The following is a 21,036-nucleotide window of genomic DNA, read 5'->3' on the forward strand; positions in this document are numbered from 1 at the left end:
ATATACGGGAAAAAACGACATTTTCGTGTTTGCAGTGTAATACTCTTGTCAATATAATTTCACAATATTGTTGGTGACGTAAAGCTTTAACTCACTCACACACTCACAATATTGTTCGACTGTGAGTATTTTCGGTAATTGTTATGAAGTACTGTTTTTTCCGTAAATACATACAACAAACAAGATTTATGCTTTTCTTAACTGGCGGTATTTGTATTCTGATTGTATGTGCTGCAAACGCTACAACATTGAATCTTGGTTATATAAATTAATAGTTGTCGGAGATGTATACTGCACAATCAATATCTTGTTAGAGCTGTGTGTGGCAACAGCTGGGGAAGACCACCTTGTCTGAATGCCGCTACGTTATTCATACAAATCAGTTCACGGACAGTATCTTCATTTCATGTATGCCGACAGGTAAGTTTCCTCACACCTTCCACTATCTTGTTCATTTCAAGCACGTGACCTGGAGATTCCCGTTGAGACAGCAGAATGTATGCGTAATAAGGTTTTATCTAGTCTTCCAAATAGTAAATGTTTCTGGTCTACCATACGAGCATAATCTCAGAGTGCGGCAAGTCGTGTACTTAACATATCACTAGAACAATGGGTCGATCATTTTAAAGATGTGTTTGACAATCCGAGAGATGAAGATATGGTTAACACCGATACGACTATTAATGATAGTCATGATATGAGTTGCTATATTCTGGACTCCCCCATTTCACAAGAGGAGGTGCTTTGTGCCATCAACTCTTTGAAAATTGACAAATCCGGAGGAAATGACCACCTCATTTCAGAATTTTTAAATATGCGAATGATATTTTTGTCCCGTATCTTACAGTGTTGTTTAATAAGTTGTTTGATAATGCATACTTTCCTGAATCTTGGTCTTTGGGAATTATTGTTCCAATACATAACATAACAACTATAGATGTATATCAGTCCTTAGTGCACTGAGTAAGTTGTATGCTTCTATTTTGAACAGAAGGGTCACGTCTTGGTGTGAGGTCTATGGTATAATTGCAGAGTCCCAGGCTGGTTTTCGTCATGATTACTCCACCATAGATAATATCTTTATATTACAGTGTATTATCCAGAGATATATCACTAAGCGTTAGGGTAGGGTATATGGTTTGTTTGTCGATTTTGCAAAAGCCTTCGACAGTGTAAACCGGATGAAATTATGGTCAGAAATAGCTAATAATGGTGTCGCTGGCAAAATGATAAAAGCTATACGGTCTATTTATACAGCTGTTAAGGCCAGTGTTAAATTTAAACTTACATTTTCTGAAATGTTTCAGTGTCCAAGAGGAGTACGTCAGGGTTGTGTGTTAAGCCCCCTTTTATTCTCGATGTTTATTAACGAACTAGCTGCTGAAGTTGAACAGAATTCTGGACCAGGAATACAACTTCATCCTGATATTACAGAGATATTCATGTTATTATTTGCAGACGATATCATTTTAATTGCAGATACTATAGGTGGACTTCAGAAGCGTATTGATGTTCTAGAAAAATATTGTAATGATTATGATCTAGATGTCAATTTGGATAAAACCAAAGTGGTTGTTTTTAAGAAAGGTGGCGTGTTGTCAAGAAAAGAGATTTGGTACTATAAAGGTCTAAAGTTGGAGTGTGTGTCCTCCTATAAATATTTGGGCGTTACTTTTACGAGAAGCCTGTCCTGGTCAAGTCATTTTTCTAATGCTGGTCTACAGGGGAAAAAAGCAATGTTTGGAATTTTAAAGTCATTGATAAAATTACATCCTCTTCGATATGACTTATATTTTAAAATATTTGATATGAAAATAGTCCCAATTTTGCTCTATGGGGTCTGGGGTCTACACCAGAATGATGAAATGGAAACTATACATGCATTGGCATGCAAGCGCTTTCTAAGTGTCAAATCGTCAACATCCAACAACATGGTTCGAGGTGAATGTGGGCGGTATCCATTATATATTTATGCATACAAAAGAGTTATTGGTTATTGGATAAGGTTATTGAGTATGTCCGATTGTCGCTTTCGAAAGAAATGTTATTATATGATGGTAGAAAGTAATGGTAAAATTAATTAGGTATCAAAATGTAAATCTTTATTGTTCTGTTTGGGTTTTGGCTCTGTATGGGAAAACCAGTGTATAAGTCATCCTCATTCGTTTTTGACAGAATTTATGTCGCGTCTGAAATGAAGTTATGAACAGGATTGGCATAGTCTTCTGGTAAAGGGTAGTAAATCTTTCTCGTATTCTCTATTCAAGGTATCGTTTGGTACAGAGTTGTATCTTAGCTGTGTGACCGTCAGTAAATTGAGAGTGGCGCTAGCTCGGTTTAGATGTTTTTCGCATCAGCTGTGTGTTGAAACTGGGAGATATGCTGATATCCCACGTAACAGAAGACTATGTTGTGTTTGTAATGCTGGTTATGTGGAGGACGAGTATCATTTTTTGTTAGTTTGCTCCGGTTATAACAAGCTACGCATGGATCACTTACCACAAACATTTTATGAATATCCGACCATACAACTGATTGTAAATTAATTGAACGTCTAGCTATTTATATCTATCAAGGGATGTCACTTCGTAGTACATTATTGTCACAACAATAACAGCTGTGTACATCACGTCCATTGTAATACAAATGTAACTATGGGCCGATGGCCTACACTTACGAAATAAACCGAATTGACTGATAGTTTTGGAACAATCTTCCCACATCCTGAAATAGGGTGTGGACCATGAACAGTTGTCTTTCTGAATATACATGAACCATTCAATCGCTGAAAGCATATTATGGACGTTTGGTGGTAGAATGTATCCTGCTTTCAATAGTTTAAAAAATTAATCAGGGCCAAATTTATATTTAAAAAAAACATGTTTTATAATATGTGCACGTATTTAAAAGCTTTCCATCTTCAAAGGGATAGTAAGTGTTTGTCTTTATCATATATGCTGGTTTGTATGGTCATACCTCGATAGTGCTTCAGCCTTGGCTCAGATCACTCCACTCTACATGGCCCAAAACACTCACTCAAACCTCAGGTTATACCTCGTTGGGCTCAAATCAGTCTCTTACATTTTTAGACCCGTGAAGATCCGGGGTAGAATAGGTCTTCAGCAACTCATACTTGCCGTAAAAGGTGACTATGCTTGTCGTAAATGGCGACTAACGGGATCGGGTGGTCAGGCTCGCCGTCTTGGTTGATGCATGTCATCGATCCTAATTGCGTGGGTCGATGCTCATGATATTCATCACTGGATTTTCTGGTCCAGACTCGATTATTTACAGACCGCCGTCATATAGCTGGATCACGATATGGCTGCAATACTGCCGATGTGACGTTAAATATTAACACACATATAGCTGGAATATTGCTTAGTGCGGCGTTAAACAACAAACCAACCAACCAACCTTACATTTTTACAGCATTCTACTTTTCCTGTTCAGTTTTGGCATACATTTATAAAGTTTCCAGATGTCAAGTATTAATAGCAAATAGCAAATCAAGTACTTAATAGCACAGCACTAAAACAGAAAACAATTGGCTTTTGTTGCCTGTTTGTTGTTTTACGCAGCACTCAGCAATATTCCATCTATGTGTTGCTGGCCTGAGCCTCCAGCACTGCCTCCTGACATAGGAAGGCGACTACTGATAATCAGCGATGGTAGAGATATACATTCCTTCCCCATTATTTGTGTCACACAAAGATAAACATGCATGCAGTTCAGAGTGTCACATGTATAAAACTGTTTTAAACTAGAGAGTACACATTAAAATTAAATATTATCAAGTTAATATATTCTTCGATTTTGGGATTATTTTAGAAATGTTACATAACTAACGGCATTCCAACCAATCTGCACAAAACAGAGTCGACATACCCATCTGGAATCTGGTATTCCAAGAACAGCACTTGATTCCGTTTCTGTGACAACTATCTCTTAATTTCCAACTTAGTTTTGTAAAGTTGTTCATCTACAAAACAGCAAAGTTCAGTATCTAGAGTTTGAACAATGTGAATATTATGTGTCAGAAAGGATAAACATTCAACCTTTAACCTTTTCCTCTTTAATAAAAAACAACAACATCTGTATAGTCCGTTGTATCAAGTTTTAATCAACATTATCAAGAGCAGCTCATATTTTGCCAGTGCCTCACAATCTGAACAACGTTACATCTGGGAAGATTTTACAGAGGATTTCCATCGCGACTGTTTCTGTTTCGAAGATATGAATAATATGTCGGGTAAGAGGTAGTCCTTCGCAACTAGGATCGAACTCTTCAATAATCGTAAAACAAAATATATAAAAAAACATTTCTCATGCAAGGTAGCAAAGAAACAAAACTCGCAACTTGTCTGTCTCACAGTCCTTGAACCATACTATTTTCCCTTCCGCCCAGCCCTTAATATAATAACACGTCCCATTTTAATTCTGGAAACCCAATAGTCCAGAAACTCAACGGTCTTTGCCCAGTCTCGGTCAAAGGTATTTACAAAATTAAACATGCTGTTTTCATGGGAACATACTAAGGAAGAATTTATTTTTTTTAAATTGTTCAAAAACTCAATATTTACACATGGCCCATCAACGATTTTATAGCGATATTGAAATATTTCGCCCATTGGCGAGAAAAAGGTTTGGCCCATGGGCGAGAATATTTTCCTTTGCTCAAAACTCATGTTCATGTTTCCCAAATATATACAGATGTTCTTACAAGTTTCATGACACATAATTTAACTCATTTTAGTTTAATTCAACTATTGTACGACGTTATTGAAATATTTCGCTCATGGGCGAGAAAAAGGTTTGGCCCATGGGCGAGAATATTTTCCTTTGCTCAAAACTCATGTTTTTGTTTCCCAAATACATACAGGTGTTCTTACAAGTTTCATGACACATAATTTAACTAATTTTAGTTTAATTCAACTATTGTACGATGTTATTGAAATATTTCGCTCATGGGCGAGAAAAAGGTTTGGCCCATGGGCGAGAATATTTTCCTTTGCTCAAAACTCATGTTCATGTTTCCCAAATATATACAGATGTTCTTACAAGTTTCATGAAACATAATTTAACTCATTTTAGTTTAATTCAACTATTGTACGACGTTATTGAAATATTTCGCCCATGGGCGAGAAAAAGGTTTGGCCCATGGGCGAAATATTTCCCTTTGATCAAAGCTCATGTTTTTGTTTCCCAAATACATAAATGTAGTTCTTTCAAGTATCATGACACAAAATGTAACTCTTTTCAACCTATAGCGATATTGAAATATTTCGCCCATGGGCGAGAAAAAGGTTTGGCCCATTTGCGAGAATATTTTCCTTTGCTCAAAACTCATGTTTTTGTTTCCCAAGTACATAAATGTAGTTCTTTCAAGTATCATGACACAAAATGTAACTCTTTTCAACCTAATTCAACGATTTTATAGCGATATTGAAATATTTCGTCCATGGGCGAGAAAAAGGTTTGGCCCATGTGCGAGAATATTTTCCTTTGCTCAAAACTCATGTTTTTGTTTCCCAAATACATACAGGTGTTCTTACAAGTTTCATGACACATAATTTAACTAATTTTAGTTTAATTCAACTATTGTACGATGTTATTGAAATATTTCGCCCATGGGCGAGAAAAAGGTTTGGCCCATGGGCGAGAATACTTTCCTTTGCTCAAAACTCGTGTTTAGTGTCGAAAATACATAAAGGTGTTCTTACAAGTTTCATGACACATAATGTAACTCATTTTAACTTAAATCAACTATTTCATAGCGTGGTTGAAATATTTCGCCCATGGGCGAGAATATTTTCCTTTGTTCAAAACTCGTGGTTTTCTTTCGCAAATACATAAAGGGGTTCTTAGAAGTTGCATTGGCATATAACACTGCAAAAAAAATCCACATATACAAGCTTGTATATGCTTTGGAAAGATGGTATATCCAAAGCATATACACGTTTGGAATGATTAGATATACAAAATATACAAGTTTGTATTTATGACATATACAAAAATATACAATTTTGTATATATGATGTATCCAAAATTGATTTTCTTTGTATATATAAGTAAAGGGAGATAATTGTTATGTATTCGTGTATAATTATTGTATGTGTGCAAAATTTTAAGTTGAGCACTGTGTTTCTTTGTTAAAGTTGATAAACGGGGGTAACAGCTGTGTATTGTTATATAATTGTTTTGTATGTGCAAAATGCCGATCAATATTATTAGCAAGTTACAAATAAAACTTATATAGTGGCGTGTAACATTATTGGGATGTATAAATAGTACTCCTCACTGTCAGCGGGAGTCCTTACTCTCCTTGCAATGATATTGACGGGTAAGCGATTGAGGCATCTGGTACTTTTCCTGGCGCGGTGCTTGGTATGTGGGTAGACTTTATTGTCAAATATACAGAGTGGTTTAGCAGTCGGAGGTGATTGCATTGGCGGTGACTTCTTTATTATAATCACTTGAAAGTGTTGAAATCGAATTGTGCTGAGCTTGGATTGGTTTGTACGGGATGCCACGATGTGATTTGTAACATGCTCTTGTGCGCATAGCAGATTAGCCAACAGAGTGGATTGCACAGAGGATGAAAGCTATATCATTATTACTTAAAAGTGTTGAATTTGGTTTGTACGGTTTAATTGTACGGTATACATTGTTATGATGTGAAATATCCGCGGAAAATCGCGTTTTTTTAAACAGTAGTCCTTGGAAAAATCATCTTCCGCGTAAAAATATAATCAAAGATTTAAAAGAAAAAACTCCGGAAAATATCGTGTTTCCGGACAACCGTCGCGGATTGTACTGTTTTCGATCAGAGCTTTCAGCATCAAACATGATTTTATTATTATTCATAACACAATACTATTATTGTCTGATCTTAAGTTTCCGGACATCATACGTTTTCTATCACGAATACTTGCACTTTAACGAGGGTGTGGCGTCACACAGAAATACTCCAATGAAGGCTTGCTTTTATGATATTCCCAATTTTTTAAAAGTACTGATTTAACTTTGAAATTTTACTGCATCCGCCATCTTTGTTTTTTTGACTTATTTCATTTTGCCACTGACTTATTACATTTGTTGGTATGAATATTGTCCAAAACGGCACGAAATTGCTAAATATGCAATGTTTTAAAAATATTCCGGGGGCTCGTTTGCAAAGTCAACAGACTACGACTGTAAATGTATTGTACAACCGATGCAAGAAAGTTTAAAAAATGTTACAAATACAAATTATTAACAAGTGGAATACTTTTAAGAACAAAAAATTGACACATTGACGTATTCAGATTTAATTGATATTTTCATTTCTTATGTAAATGCGAATTGTTTTTGTGTGTGTTTCTTCATCTACAATTCCACAAGGCACAAAACTTGCTTAAATTTAAAACAAATAATCAATCAGTGAGATACTCTGGTTATTGCGCAAAGAAGAATCCAGTACCAATGAAAGTGAACAGCATGCATGACCCGATGTAATACAAAGCAATCATATAACATCGCAACTCATGGTTGTTAAAAATCAGGCCGTTAACATTATGACGGTATCAGTGGGCACATCATAGTTTTTGAAGTTAAAAAATGATAACTTCATACTTTTACAAAATGAACTCTTAAATTTGCACAGTAATTGAGTTCATGCTTTCATTGGCAGCTTCAAGATATTAAATGAGATATATTGTGTATGATTAAAATAGATAAGAGAACAACAGTATCGCTCATTTCGTAAATAGGATACTAAATGATCCCCGTGCCGTACCATTTCTAGGAAACGAGTGAACAGTTTGGTATCAACTGTTTGGTTTTGCTAGGTTCATAAAACATGGTATTATGGCTCGTTTCGTATTTTAATAATCGCCTCTTTTAAAGATTGAATGATACATAAAGGGCCGTGCCTGCATTATATAGCCTGCCACGAAGGAGATGCATCACAACTGACATATTATGTTTTGGTAGAATAAAATCATGTCTTTTGAAATAACAGACGAGACACCTTTATGTATGTTATAGTTATCCGACATTTTTATCAAGTCACGAGCGGATGCGATACAGACCAATTTTCATTTAGCTGTATAATGCACCTTGCTGCCTTTGTGTCTGTAGAACTGGTTTGGGCCTTGTCTATTTGGTATTCACTCGCTGGAACACAAATATTGGATATTAGTATTGTGTTGTGATTTTGAGCATCCGGGTGCCTATATAACATGTAATATATTTCCGATTATAGTACTTGTTGTTCATGCATATGCTCTAGCAATAAGAAATTTGATAAATATTCGTTTGCTTAATTTCTACTTTGAAAAACTTCGTTGGCGCTCTGAACGCTTGGCGCTGTATAATTCAGCACGCGCATGGTTGGGTGCAAACCAAATTATGTTTATTTGTCATAAATTAAACCACCAGCGGCAGTACAGGAGCATATATCTAATGTCATACAATAGTAGATCAAGATGGCAGTTTCCCTGTAAAGATTATGTATTTCTAAAGATTTGTACAATATATCTTGATAACTGTTTTTAATCTTCGATCTTTTGTGAAAATAATAGTGGAAATGGTTGAGTACATGAACTGGTTTTGTGCATCTTCAATGACCGATGTGGATCAGACGCGGCAAAAGGTGATTATACCTTCATCAGCCACAATGGCACAAGCGTAATCGACTATATTGTTGCATCCCCTTCATTGTTTATGTTGTGCAAACAGTTTGACATTGCAAATAGAACAGAGTCGACCCATATGCCAGTTCATTTCACGCACGTGCCAATTCTGGATCGAGAGACCGTGAGCGTGTTGCACGAGACCCAGGGGACAGCTACCTCTTTGTGTGGAACGAGGACACTTTTAGAGACAGTTTACTGTCTACAAATTATATTTCAATGCTTGACAAGTGTTCAGAATTTATCGCTTCAGGTAAAATTGATAAAGCAGTTGAGGTATTTTCAGATGTTTTATGTACCGCTGCGAAATGTATGAAACGCCCTTCTTATATTTCTAGAAGTAAACAGCCATGGTTCAATAAGGAGTGTGAATACCACCGCTGTGAAAGATATAGGCTTCTTAATGTTTTCCGATCACTAAAAGATTCGTCATCACTTTGTAATTATATTAAGGCAAGAAATACTTATACACATGTTATCCGTGAAAAAAAAGAAGTTTTATCAAGACAATGTACAGAGTACCATTTTGACTAACTTAGATAACAGTAAAATATTTTTGGCAAATTTGAAACGTTTGTCTGCTACCACTGTCCGTCCTAAGCCAAATATTTTGAGCAATGGTTTTCACATTTTAAGAGTTGTTCGATTCATAAATTGGGGATGAAGATAACACTGTATCAGATAACAATTTTGATGACTTAACTCAATCTATCTTAGACTCGCCAATTGAACAGCAAGAGGTAATTGAGACAATTAACAAATTGAAAATAGGCAAAGCTGCCGGCAGTGATAAGCTTATTGCTGAAATGTTCAAATACGCATACGATGTGTTAGTTCCCTGTATTACCTGTCTGTTTAACGTCATGTTTCATTCCGCATATTTTCCGATTTCCTGGTCGACTGGCCAAATTGTACCATTACACAAGAAAGGGGATACTAATACAACCGATAACTACCGAGGGATTACAGTATTAAGTATTTTTAGCAAGTTATATATTTCTGTTCTAAATAGAAGGTTGCAGTCTTGGTGTGATGCCTATGATAAAGTTGTGGAAGCAAAGCAGGATTTCGTTGTGGCTATTCCACAAATGATAATATGTTTATTTTACAGTCAGTTATACAGCGTTATCTGGGGAAGAAGCGAGGTGCTTTATATGCTTTATTTGTAGACTTCTCCAAAGCGTTCGACTCTATAAATAGATCAAAACTATGGATAGTTTTGAATAACAGTGGTGTGTCACCTAAAATGTTTAAATGTATACAATCCATATATACGACTGTACGTTCCTGTGTAAAGTTTAACAATAGCTTCTCAGATGTATTCGATAGTGACTTGGGTGTCCGTCAAGGCTGTGTACTGAGCCCGTTTTTGTTTTCATTGTTTATCAATGATCTAGCTGTTGAAATTCAGGCTAGCTGTGAACCCGGAATTCAACTCCATCCAGACATAATTAAACTATTCCTGCTACCCTTTGCTGATGATGTAATTCTTATATCAGATACTGTATATGGCCTCCAAAAACGCATTTTGGGCGGGGTTGGTTGAGTTGTCAATGTTAGGGGTTTTTTTATGTCGTTTTAAGCCTCTGATGGCGTGGATTTTGTGCCAGACCATTCTGGCATCTGTACGGTTATTTATACCTTCGCAGAATTTTTTCCAGTCTCTACTTTTGGCTATTTGGACTAGTTTTTGAACCTGGTGGTTTAGTTCGTGGGCTATGTTTAAATATTTGTAGTCGCGTTTTGCGTTATTGAAGGCTGATTTACGTTTTCGTCTAGACTGTTCTATTTCCTCATTCCACCATGGTACCGTCGGTTTGCCTGTCTTAGATGTTTTAAAGGGGATGGAGGTTTTGGCTGCGTTCATTATATAGTCTGTTAGGTTTCTGGATCATTATTTTCTATTTCGTTTAAGTTAGCTTCGTTGCAGATATCTTGGAATTGGTCCCAGTTAGCTTTATTGTAATGGAATTGTGGTTCTTGGTTTTCTGTTGGATTGGTACGTTTGTATTTCCTATGGTTATGTTTATGGGGAAGTGGTCACTACCTAGCGGGACGTCGTGCACTTCCCATTGAGTACTTTGAGCTAGATCTGCGGTGCATATGGTTAGGTCGATAGCCGACATTTTTTGGTTTATCTTATCGTACCTCGTGGGTTGGTTGCTATTAAGGAGTACTAGGTCGTTTGTTTCTATCCATTCGGAGATTAATTTGCCATGATTATCTATTTTATCATCTATGCTCCATGTAGGATGGTGAGCGTTAAAGTCTCCTAGGAATATAGTAGATTTATCGCTTATTTGGAGTAGTTTGTTTACATCCTCAGGTTGGACTTTTTGTTCCGCCAAGTGGTAAATATTTATGATGTTTATGTTTCAGTTATTTAATGTGATTTTAATGCCGTTGGCTTCCAGGTTTGGCGTGTCTATTTTTATTTCTTCGTAATTTATATCTTCCCTGATAAATATGATTAGTCCTCCTGCGGCTCTTCTTGTTTTCGGTTTAGCTCTGTCAGTTCTAACTGAGTTGTAGTTAGGTAGTGTGAATTTGGATTTTTTTGAGAATTTGGTTTCCAACAAACCATGCTTCTACGAAGGCGACTTGGCTCGCTGACCTGGTTGATGCATGTCATCGTATCCCAAATGCGTAGATCGGTGCTCTTGATGATAATGACTAAATTGTTTGGTCCAGACTGGATTATTTACGAACCACCGTCATATAGCTGGTATATTGCTGAGTGCGGCGTTAAACAACAAACAATCAAACAAAATCTATATAATTATTAAACACCTTCCAACAATTAGAAATTAAACTTATATTTTCTAAATATTCTGTTATATTTATAACATAATTTGATTCATAATTTAATTATTGCGTTGCTTTCTTCCCTGTCATTCAATGTGCATGTTCAAACCCCTAAACTTTTAATATTTCATTTTTCATAAATGGCTACGTTAGTGCGTTGCCTAGATCTCTCGTTACCTACTCACAAGAATAGATTAAAATAATTTGTTTTACTATCATATTTCTGTTTATCTAATTCATAATACGAAATTGATAATTCATTTATAATAGTATAGATCATATTCGTGTATATCACTATCTGATGCTAAGGTTTTATTTCAGAAAATATAATTAATTCAAAATGTAGAAAGATACACAATTTGCCATTATTTGACTATTTAAAATTGTACAAAGTATGATATAATGATCAGAATGCCTGTAACGGATAGTATTTAAGAAAGAAATATTTGTCGAGAAGTCCCATTTTTCAGATATGCCCTTCAGTAGTATTATTGCATATCTCCAGAGAGAGGTTTACATTGTAGTTCTCATTATTTGTGGATAATTCAAAAAGCAACAAAGAAAATATATATGCTACCATGACGAAAGAATACAGAGTATACATAACTCGCAATTCTATATATTCAGCAAACAGCCCAAAACCGAAACTCCACAACATATCCGATTACACTGATTAAGGCTGTCCCAGTTCTCCATGCGATACTGACGCCCGTTCGTCTCCCAGACCATACAGAATAAATTTAAAAGGAATCCAGCTCAAGTCTAGAACGATTTGGCAAGCCATCTAGGCTTAATTCTATCCATGAAAGTAAGCATTAATATAAAAAATATTGTTCTTGTCTGCTTCAGATTATATTTTGTAGATACTTATTTTAACTAGGAAAATTGTACTGACACCGGCGCTGTCCCTATTGAAGCTATCCATAAGAATTTCGAATTGCCGTCCATTGTTCATGTCAATACATCGATGACAAGTGAGGATATCATAAAGTAATCGTTGATGCCGCGCTACACTTTGATAAAAATTATAATCAAGTTGACTGGTGTGTACATTACTACAGTGAACATGTACATGATCATGCCCTAATAATCAAATGCCGTAATGTCAAATACTAATTTATTATTGTGTGATGAATTTAACTGGATCAGTGGTAACATGTGATATTAATATTCCATCAATTTCTTTCCTGGTTGGTCCATCCATGTCTAAAAAATGAAAATAATACAATTAAAATGGAGCATAGAACAATTCTTAATTTCAGGCTAGAGCTGTGGAAATCTAGACTTTCCCAATCATTATAGACTTGAGTTGGTCTCATGTTTTACATTATTCTCTTGGTTCAGCGTCACAGCTCATACCATACACTAACAAGACCAGCTTGCCCACCGCCGGAGCTCCTGGATTTTGGTTATATCATCTAACATGGCCAACTCTGCTCTTAAGTAAACAAGAACCTAATCAGCGAGAGGTCCTTTATCATCCCTATGTGGCTGCTTATAAAAATCTGATATCTTTTCCCAAAGACCTGGTTAATAATATATTTTCTGCTGAATATTCGAAACAAATAGAGTGAGTTGGTACTACATGTACATATGTATACGGTTCTATTTTAAATGGCTGCAGCGCTCCATTATGAAAACAATTTGTTTTAACGCCGCTCTCAGCAGTATTCCAGTGATATATGACGGCGGTCTGTTGTATATGAAATATATGCAAATTGAATCTTGAATCTTGAAAGTTGTAACATTTCCGCAAATATGTATCACATGCAGTATACAGTATATCAACTGCAATATACTGTATACATCAGTATACAGTGTGTCGCGAGCTCTGCGCTGGGCTGGAGCACACATTTCCTACACCTCTCCCTTCGGCAAACACATTACGAGGGTTGCAACGAGGTCACAGGTCAGGCGTGCACTCGTCAGTAGGGGGATTGCCTAAAAGTCGGGCCAAGAAAAGTCGGGCCGTGCCGGGCCAGCGGGTAATCCTAAAAATGGATTGCAGAATAATAAAACGAAACGCGCATATCTAGGCAGATCTCTAATGTCCACAAACGTATAGTTTTGCTCATTTAATTGAGTTTGAATAAAAATGCACCTTCAACAATGTAATAAACTGATGATTATGACTACATACCGTGAGTCTCGTAGAAAAGTCAGTGTCTTGACTGTGCTCGTTCGTTCATTCGGAGATTTAACGTGCGCTTTCCGCGTACTTTAGCGTATCTCGCACACGGGGAAACACTAATCTAGGGGTGTGTGTTTTGGCTGGGAAGGAGGGGGTGCTAAGAGAATAATAATAATATCGAAAAGTTGGGCTGGGGGGGGGGGGGGGGGGGCAGGCGTGGGAAGGCACGGCGTCGGCTGGCGAGCAAGGGTGGTGGTGGAAGCTGCAGCTTACTGTTTCTCCCCAGCCAGGAGCCTCCTGTCTAGGTCAAGCTCCCTTGGAGGGATGGCTTGGAACAGTGCAGTGGTGAGGCGGGCGGCGGCGTTGGTGATGGAGAGGGGGCTGACTTGAAGATCGCAGTCGACCAGGAAATCCTGGATCTCCATGGCGGCGACTGGTTGAGCCTTCTTCACTTTGGGCGGCCTGGCCTTCTGTACCGGGCGTGGTGCAGCAGGGATAGGGGCCGGGGTGGTTTTCTCCTTAGGCTTGGTCTTGGCCGGAGCTTTGACCAGAGGCCTTTTCCTTTGACCTAAGTCAAAGGAGGTGGAGAGGGTGGAGGAGTTGGACTTGTAGGAAGTCCTGAGGGAGTAGTCCCCAACCCTGAAAGCCAGCAAGGGCTCCAGGATTGCAACTAGCTCCCTCGGTAGCGACAGAGCGATGTCTCTCATAGTTGAGCGTGGGTAGCGAGCTTGGAAGGACACGTCTGCACGGGGCGAGTGTCCAAGCCGAGATGACTGTGTATTGACTGTGTGTATTCTTTGATTAGAATGCTTCTCACCGACCTTGGCGTGTAGGGGTGTGATGTCCTGGGCAGGAAACGACAGTGTTTTGACTACTCTTCTTTCATTAATTAACGTGTTGGGCATCCCTAATTAACCTTTACTAATTCGTGTTAAACCAACGAAGGATGTTTTCTGGAAGTGGATATTCGCGAATGTCAAAGGACTGACACGACACGTGTTAATAACTGTCCAAGCACTTCTCAAGTTCCTAAGATTCTTTATATCTAAAGATTAGTATTATATCTAATTATATACCACTTTATTGTCTCATATTTGAGTAGTTAAAGAAAACACAGAGCTCAATTTACTCCAAAAATCTCTTAATAAAATACAACAATTGGCTGACAAATGGGGCTTCTCCCTTAACTCAGAAAAAACAACAGGAATAGTATTCAAACATAAAAACATGAAACCCGCCTCCCTAATCCTCCAGCTAAACAATCAAACAATCAAATTTCAAAAACAAACCAAATTCTTAGGATGAACATCTCACCTGGGATGCTCACATCCAAAACCTAACAACTAAATGCAGTAAAGACCTAAACACCATAAGATGCCTAACTGGCTCTTACTGGGGAGCCTCCAAAGATACCCTCCTCTCTCTCTACATATCACTAATTAGATCAAAACTAGACTACGGCTGCGCCATATACAACACCCTAAACAACTCTCTATCTAAAAAACTTGACTCATTACAATATCAGGCTCTCAAACTAATTACACGCACCCAACATGGCACCTCCTACACCTCACTTCAGGCCTTAACAGGAGAAATGCCACTAAGTCTACGCAGGGAACAGCTAAGCTTAAATTTCTGGGCCGCGTCCCAATCAAACCCTCTCATCCAAAACTTAATAAACCAAAACATCAGCCCCAAAAACCAAGGTCTAGCTCGTAAACACCCCTTACTTACCCCAATATCCCAAAGAATAACAAACTACAATGAACACCAAATTAAAAATCTTAAACAAAACTGTAAACAATCAAATATCTTCACCCCTAAACTTAAAATACCCAAAATAGACACAACACTAGCTGGCAAAATAAATAAACAAACCGACCCAAACATAACTAAAACTACCACACTAGCATACATACACGAAAATTGGCCAAATTGGTGTCACATTTACACGGACGGATCCTCAGATCCGACCTCCAAACACACAGGTTTCGGAGTCCATACCACACAACCAACTAAAACCACACAATCCTTCCGACTCCCAAACAACCAATCAATATTCACGGCAGAACTAATGGGCATGGCCTCAGCCCTCCATAATCAAGAATCCAAAAAACACAAAAAAATCCGAATACTTACCGACTCCCTAAGTGGACTGCAAGCCCTCCAAAACAAAAATACCAAAAACCGACCTAAATTAATAAATCAAATACTTAAAAGCTCCAACGACCTAACTAAGGCAGGCAAACAAATAACCTTCTTGTGGATACCCGCCCACGTAGGAATATACGGTAATGAAAACGCCGATAAAGCAGCTGAACTATCCCTCAAAATCCCAGAAATAAGCTTAAACTTACCCATCTCAAAATCAGAAATTAAAAGTGTAAACAAGCAAAAAATCACAAAAAATGGCATAACCTATATCTAAACTCAAATAGCCAAATCAAAAAAGTGCTCAGCAAACCACTAACCAAACCAAAAATTCTCCATCCATCCACAAAAATCGACAGAGTAATCACTAAACTCCAAACAGGACACACCAACCTAAATAACCACCTAAAAAAATTAAAAAAACACACTACAGGTAACTGCCCACACTGCAAACAACCAGAAACCCCAGAACACGCACTCATCCACTGCACACACTACCTAACACATCGAACCGCATTACAAACCACCCTCAATCTAAACAAGGCTCTAACTCTAGAAGCAATACTAAACCCACAAAATAAACTAGAAAACTTCAAGGCCTTAGGCGTATTCTTAATAAAAACGGAACTAATAAAACGCATCTAAAAACACAATAACCTACCAAATCAAAATCACATAAACAAACAAACATCCACCATACCCAGCTCCCTTAGTTCTCCTCCCCAATCCCATCGGCATCTATTCCAAATCTCAAAATTCCCAAATTCTATATGAGCAACCCCTAAAACCCCCCTCTTGGGTTGCACACACCACTTTCGCCCCTTTCGGAAACACATTAAATGGCCTGGCCGGGCCCGTGTGCGAAATACGCATCAGTCGGAAAGCGCACGTTAAATCTCCAAAGTAAGTAAGTAATGACGAGGGTACACATCACTGATCTTTTCATTCGCCTTCCCGGTCCCCAGTCCCTTACCCCTCCATTCGCCTTTCCGGTACTACTGGTAAATAGATTTTCGACTTCCCGGCCCGACACCCCCCTGGTCTTGCCTAATAAAACACCCGCAACCCGACACAGATTAAACGCAACTTACAAATACAATCATAATCTGGGTAATCTGTATCACTCAACGAATTGGAGTAGCTTACTCTGCCCACAGTATGACAGTATTGGGCAGCTCAGTAATTAGTAGGTAAGACCAGGCAGGTACACTGGACACACTTGACTGGTCTGTCTGATGATTAGGTCGTCTGACAATTGGGAGTAAACCATAGCAAGTACAGCGGGATATCTGAGAAACTAGTTGACCTTTTATGGGACCGATTAGTTTTATGACCACGGGCCTCGGCACAAGCGTGGTGTTGGAAGACAAGTCATACATGTACATCCGATATGGTGACTGTTTTTCGCTATTCATATTCTAAATCCATTCACAATACCACAACATTTTAGTACTCCTTGACTTCAAAATGTACAATAGATTGAACGAGAATAAATGATATATTGCAGATTATTCAATCATTGCCTCTATTATCAGCCGCTACGTTTGTATCGTTTGCATTGTACAAAGAAATATTTTGTCTGTCCTATTGCAGATTTAGCCTCAGAATGTGCTCATTCGAATTAGGAACGAAAATAATTGCTTATCATGAATATATATGATACATTTAAAATTACTACACTGTACACTGTAGATGTATTCACTTTAAAGTCGTATACGACTTTCGACCTTCGCGAGCGAGTTGAATGATCCAGGTCAATTGGAACGAAGTCTAGAACGGGTTATAAAGTTTTGTACATGTATTTGATAATGTGTAGGTTTGTTAAATACGATTTTTTTAATTCCTTTTATTCAAAATGTAAAAACATTAATTATGCGCTGAAAAATAGAGCTGACTTGATGCGTTAGCCACCTGAGATTGTCTGGTGGACACGGTTTAACCTTACTGTGCCCTCACCCTGGTTGTTGCTGTCGTTGTTATAAGGGATTAAGAGCTACCGCTCATTGCATTTTTGGGTTACAGTCTGTCTGACTAAAGTGGAAATGTGCAGGTGAACTCAGGTGTTAAATTAGTGTCTGAAATGCCCAAAAATGTGAACTCCAGACAATAATAACCTAAAAGTAAATCCACGTGCGTCTGCCTTTCCCCTCGTTCACCTTCGGAATCCTTGATCATGCCAGAGTTCTGAAATTCTGACTATTTTGCACAACAGTATAATCTGATGGACGTATTGTGCAGAACCTGTTTGACACTATGGGTACCAGGACCACTAACACTGGGAAGAGTGGCACTCTAAGCTGAAAACGTTTGGTCCTAACTGCCCCAACATCTCCAAGTTTGTAAGCTTGTAGACATCATTAAGAAGAAATCAACAGTCCCATGCTCAGACCTTTCTCAAAATTCAGGGAATTTGTTCTTGCACTGTAGCATATCGTGTATTTCATCTGTATATGTGTGAGGTGTATATGTATAAATGACTACACTTTTACCGCATATTCTGCAACAGAGTATAATTAATCAACTTATTATTGTCTCTCCATTTACCATGGCTGACTGCACCTTTTAACAGTGGACACCGGTTACAGTATACATGTAGGCTTTTTGTTCAAAAAGGAATATGCAGGAAATTATATGTAACAATTAACTGTGTACTAATAACATGTTTGAATGTTATCAGTTTTGCGTTCTATGATACAGTGATGTAAGCATCTTCTACAATTAACAATACATGAAAATAATAAAATACAAAACTCTCTGCCGGAATGTTTCGTGGAAATCATTCGATCAAGTAAAAATGACTGCGTGACAAGACGAATCAACTATTTATACCCGATAAAAAAAACTGCCTTATTTTAGGAACAGTGCCATAAAAGGACATTGGAAATTTCTAACAAGCAGATACATTAGCGACAGTGCCTAGACTACATATACCTAATCCGTATCAATCAAAGGTGTAAAAAAATGAAAATCATATCTGTCGGAGACCTACCAAATTACCAAGTTTTATTAATACTATATTCATTACAATGCAAATACTTTAGTGATACATTTTTCAGTGGAGAGGGCACACACACAAGTATATTGCTTCCGTGTGTGAATACAGGTTATACTTGGCATCTCAGTTCTCAGTTTCATACCGGATGTATATACAAATGTATGAATTTGTATATGGAACCATGCGTACAGCATGACAATTACTTGCTAGTCGTCAGTCTACAACACACATAACACGGTCAAACAATTTTGGGCACCGCTTTTGTAAGTTGTTTAGTACAATAATGTTTTATCAAAATCTCTTTCAATTTGTTTTCACCATTTTCCCTATTCCATTCCATGCCTGTTAATGTAGCTACATCCTATTGCTCATGTTCCTAAGTATTATAAAACACTTTAATGTTTCTCCTTCCTAATCTAACGTTATAACATTTCAGGTCATCACCATCATCTAATACACAAGCGGCGATACCAAGACATATTTTATTCGGTTTTATGGCCTATACGGTCATACAATTGATTTTATTAGTCTCTAAATCTTATGTCTAGTACATATTTTCACAAACAGGGCTATTAGCTGATATAAGGAATGTAACATCCAGTTGAATTCCCAGTTGACGTACTTACTTTTTAATCAAATAAGATGACTCTATACGACATACGTTAGTCTCTTAACGAACTTTCTACAATTAATATTTTGAATAAGCCGTTAATACGCCAGTTGTGACAGGGATGATGGTATGGTAGCTGTAGCAGACAGATTGACAGTCGTTGTTACGTGCGTCACTAGGTTATTAGTACGGCATTGACCTTGACATGTGTCCTTTGGCAAACATCGTCCTCACCAGAAGTGCTGAATTATAAGATGCACTTGGGTGTAAATTGACTGGGGAAAAAATAGGAACCACATTATTGATATATTGATGACACGAAGCCCGTAGATGTTACTGCATGCGAGAAGCCATGCAATACAATATACGTTTATGTATACAGCAGCTGTTGAATTTGGGAAACGCCTTTGTTCATGTTCACTATTCATGTCAAAGATTGTAGATGACGTGTGTGTGTGTGTGTGTGTGTGTGTGTGTGTGTGTGTGTGTGTGTGTGTGTGTGTGTGTGTGTGTGTGTCAGCTTGTACTAGCCCGGACTGATGCCGATTCATAGTGCTAGCTCACTGGGGTGAATCTGAAGATTGTGACAAGTTCAAATTTTCATTCTATTGTCATCACTCCACAGGTTTCTGAGTGCGGTGACAAACGTTGCCTTACTTGCAGCAATTGAATTGAAGGCTGTTCAGTCCAAATTACAAAGGACACTATATTTACTGTAAAACAAAATATGACTTGTGATACTAGAAATGATATTTACTTGACTGTTTGTAGTGGATGCAATGAAAAGTACATCGGGAAGACAGAACGCAAAATGTTTAGTTTTCCCTCTTTAACCCTCTGGATGCTGAGGTTATTTTTCTGACGCACATTTTCCTAAGATCGGAAAAGTGAAGGTTGTGCGAGAATTGCGCTCACGCGGCACTGGATTTACCTCTGGCTATAAAATTACGCAGGGGTGGGGAATATCAGATTTCCTATTTGATGGTGTAAATTTAAGTGCAAATATTAAACCTGTTTTTAAAAAAAAGACATTTCTAAGTGTTGTCCGAGAATTTATTCTGCAAGGAAAAACAGTAAATTTCTCCGCTTTTTATCGTACACTGACAAAAGTACTGTGCGGCGATTTATTTTATTTAGAAGCTTTACGGAAACTGTGAGCGAACAAAATACTGCCTAACATCTGAACGACATAGCTACACATCAAATAGAGTTATATGCGTATGTATAACGACATACATTTAATGCCAAAAATAGCGTAAATAACGAAAAGTAAATTATATTAAATTGTATATATTCATATTTGCCGATATTCATGATATATCTATTTTACCATCATTGTTTAAAACTACTCTGAACGACTTGTATGTAGATCTTATTTGTAAACAGATTGCGCACTTATTATATATATTATTGATATAACTGTCTGCTCAAGTGTTCTATTTCTTTATTATGTAAAATGCTGTCAACATAAATAAATACAAATTATTTCATAACACTCCAAATAGAGTTGTCATAATGACAATAGTATACACTTGTCACATACAATAATACTGTCCGGTATTCTTAGTAATATTTTCAATAGCAACCACATATTGTGAGCATTAATGTCTGCAGTGTAAAGAAACTGAATGAAGCAGAGGTATCATCAATCCATATATACAAAATTGTA

At 37.4% G+C, this 21,036-nt stretch overlaps 1 protein-coding gene across 1 annotated transcript in view; it reads left to right on the plus strand.

The window, feature by feature from the left end:
* The first annotated feature begins 336 nt into the window (after nt 1-336).
* Nucleotides 337-21,036, plus strand: part of LOC124113087 (carbohydrate sulfotransferase 15-like) — a 31,038-nt gene continuing 10,338 nt past the window's right edge. The window contains exon 1 of the mRNA XM_046473346.2: nt 337-420. The gene's annotated coding sequence lies outside the window, so the exon portion shown is untranslated. The remainder of the gene's footprint in view (nt 421-21,036) is intronic.

Source organism: Haliotis rufescens, unplaced genomic scaffold (genome assembly GCF_023055435.1).
Source record: "Haliotis rufescens isolate VD_foot unplaced genomic scaffold, xgHalRufe1.0.p SCAF_5, whole genome shotgun sequence".
Classification (NCBI taxonomy): Eukaryota; Metazoa; Mollusca; class Gastropoda; order Lepetellida; family Haliotidae; genus Haliotis; species Haliotis rufescens.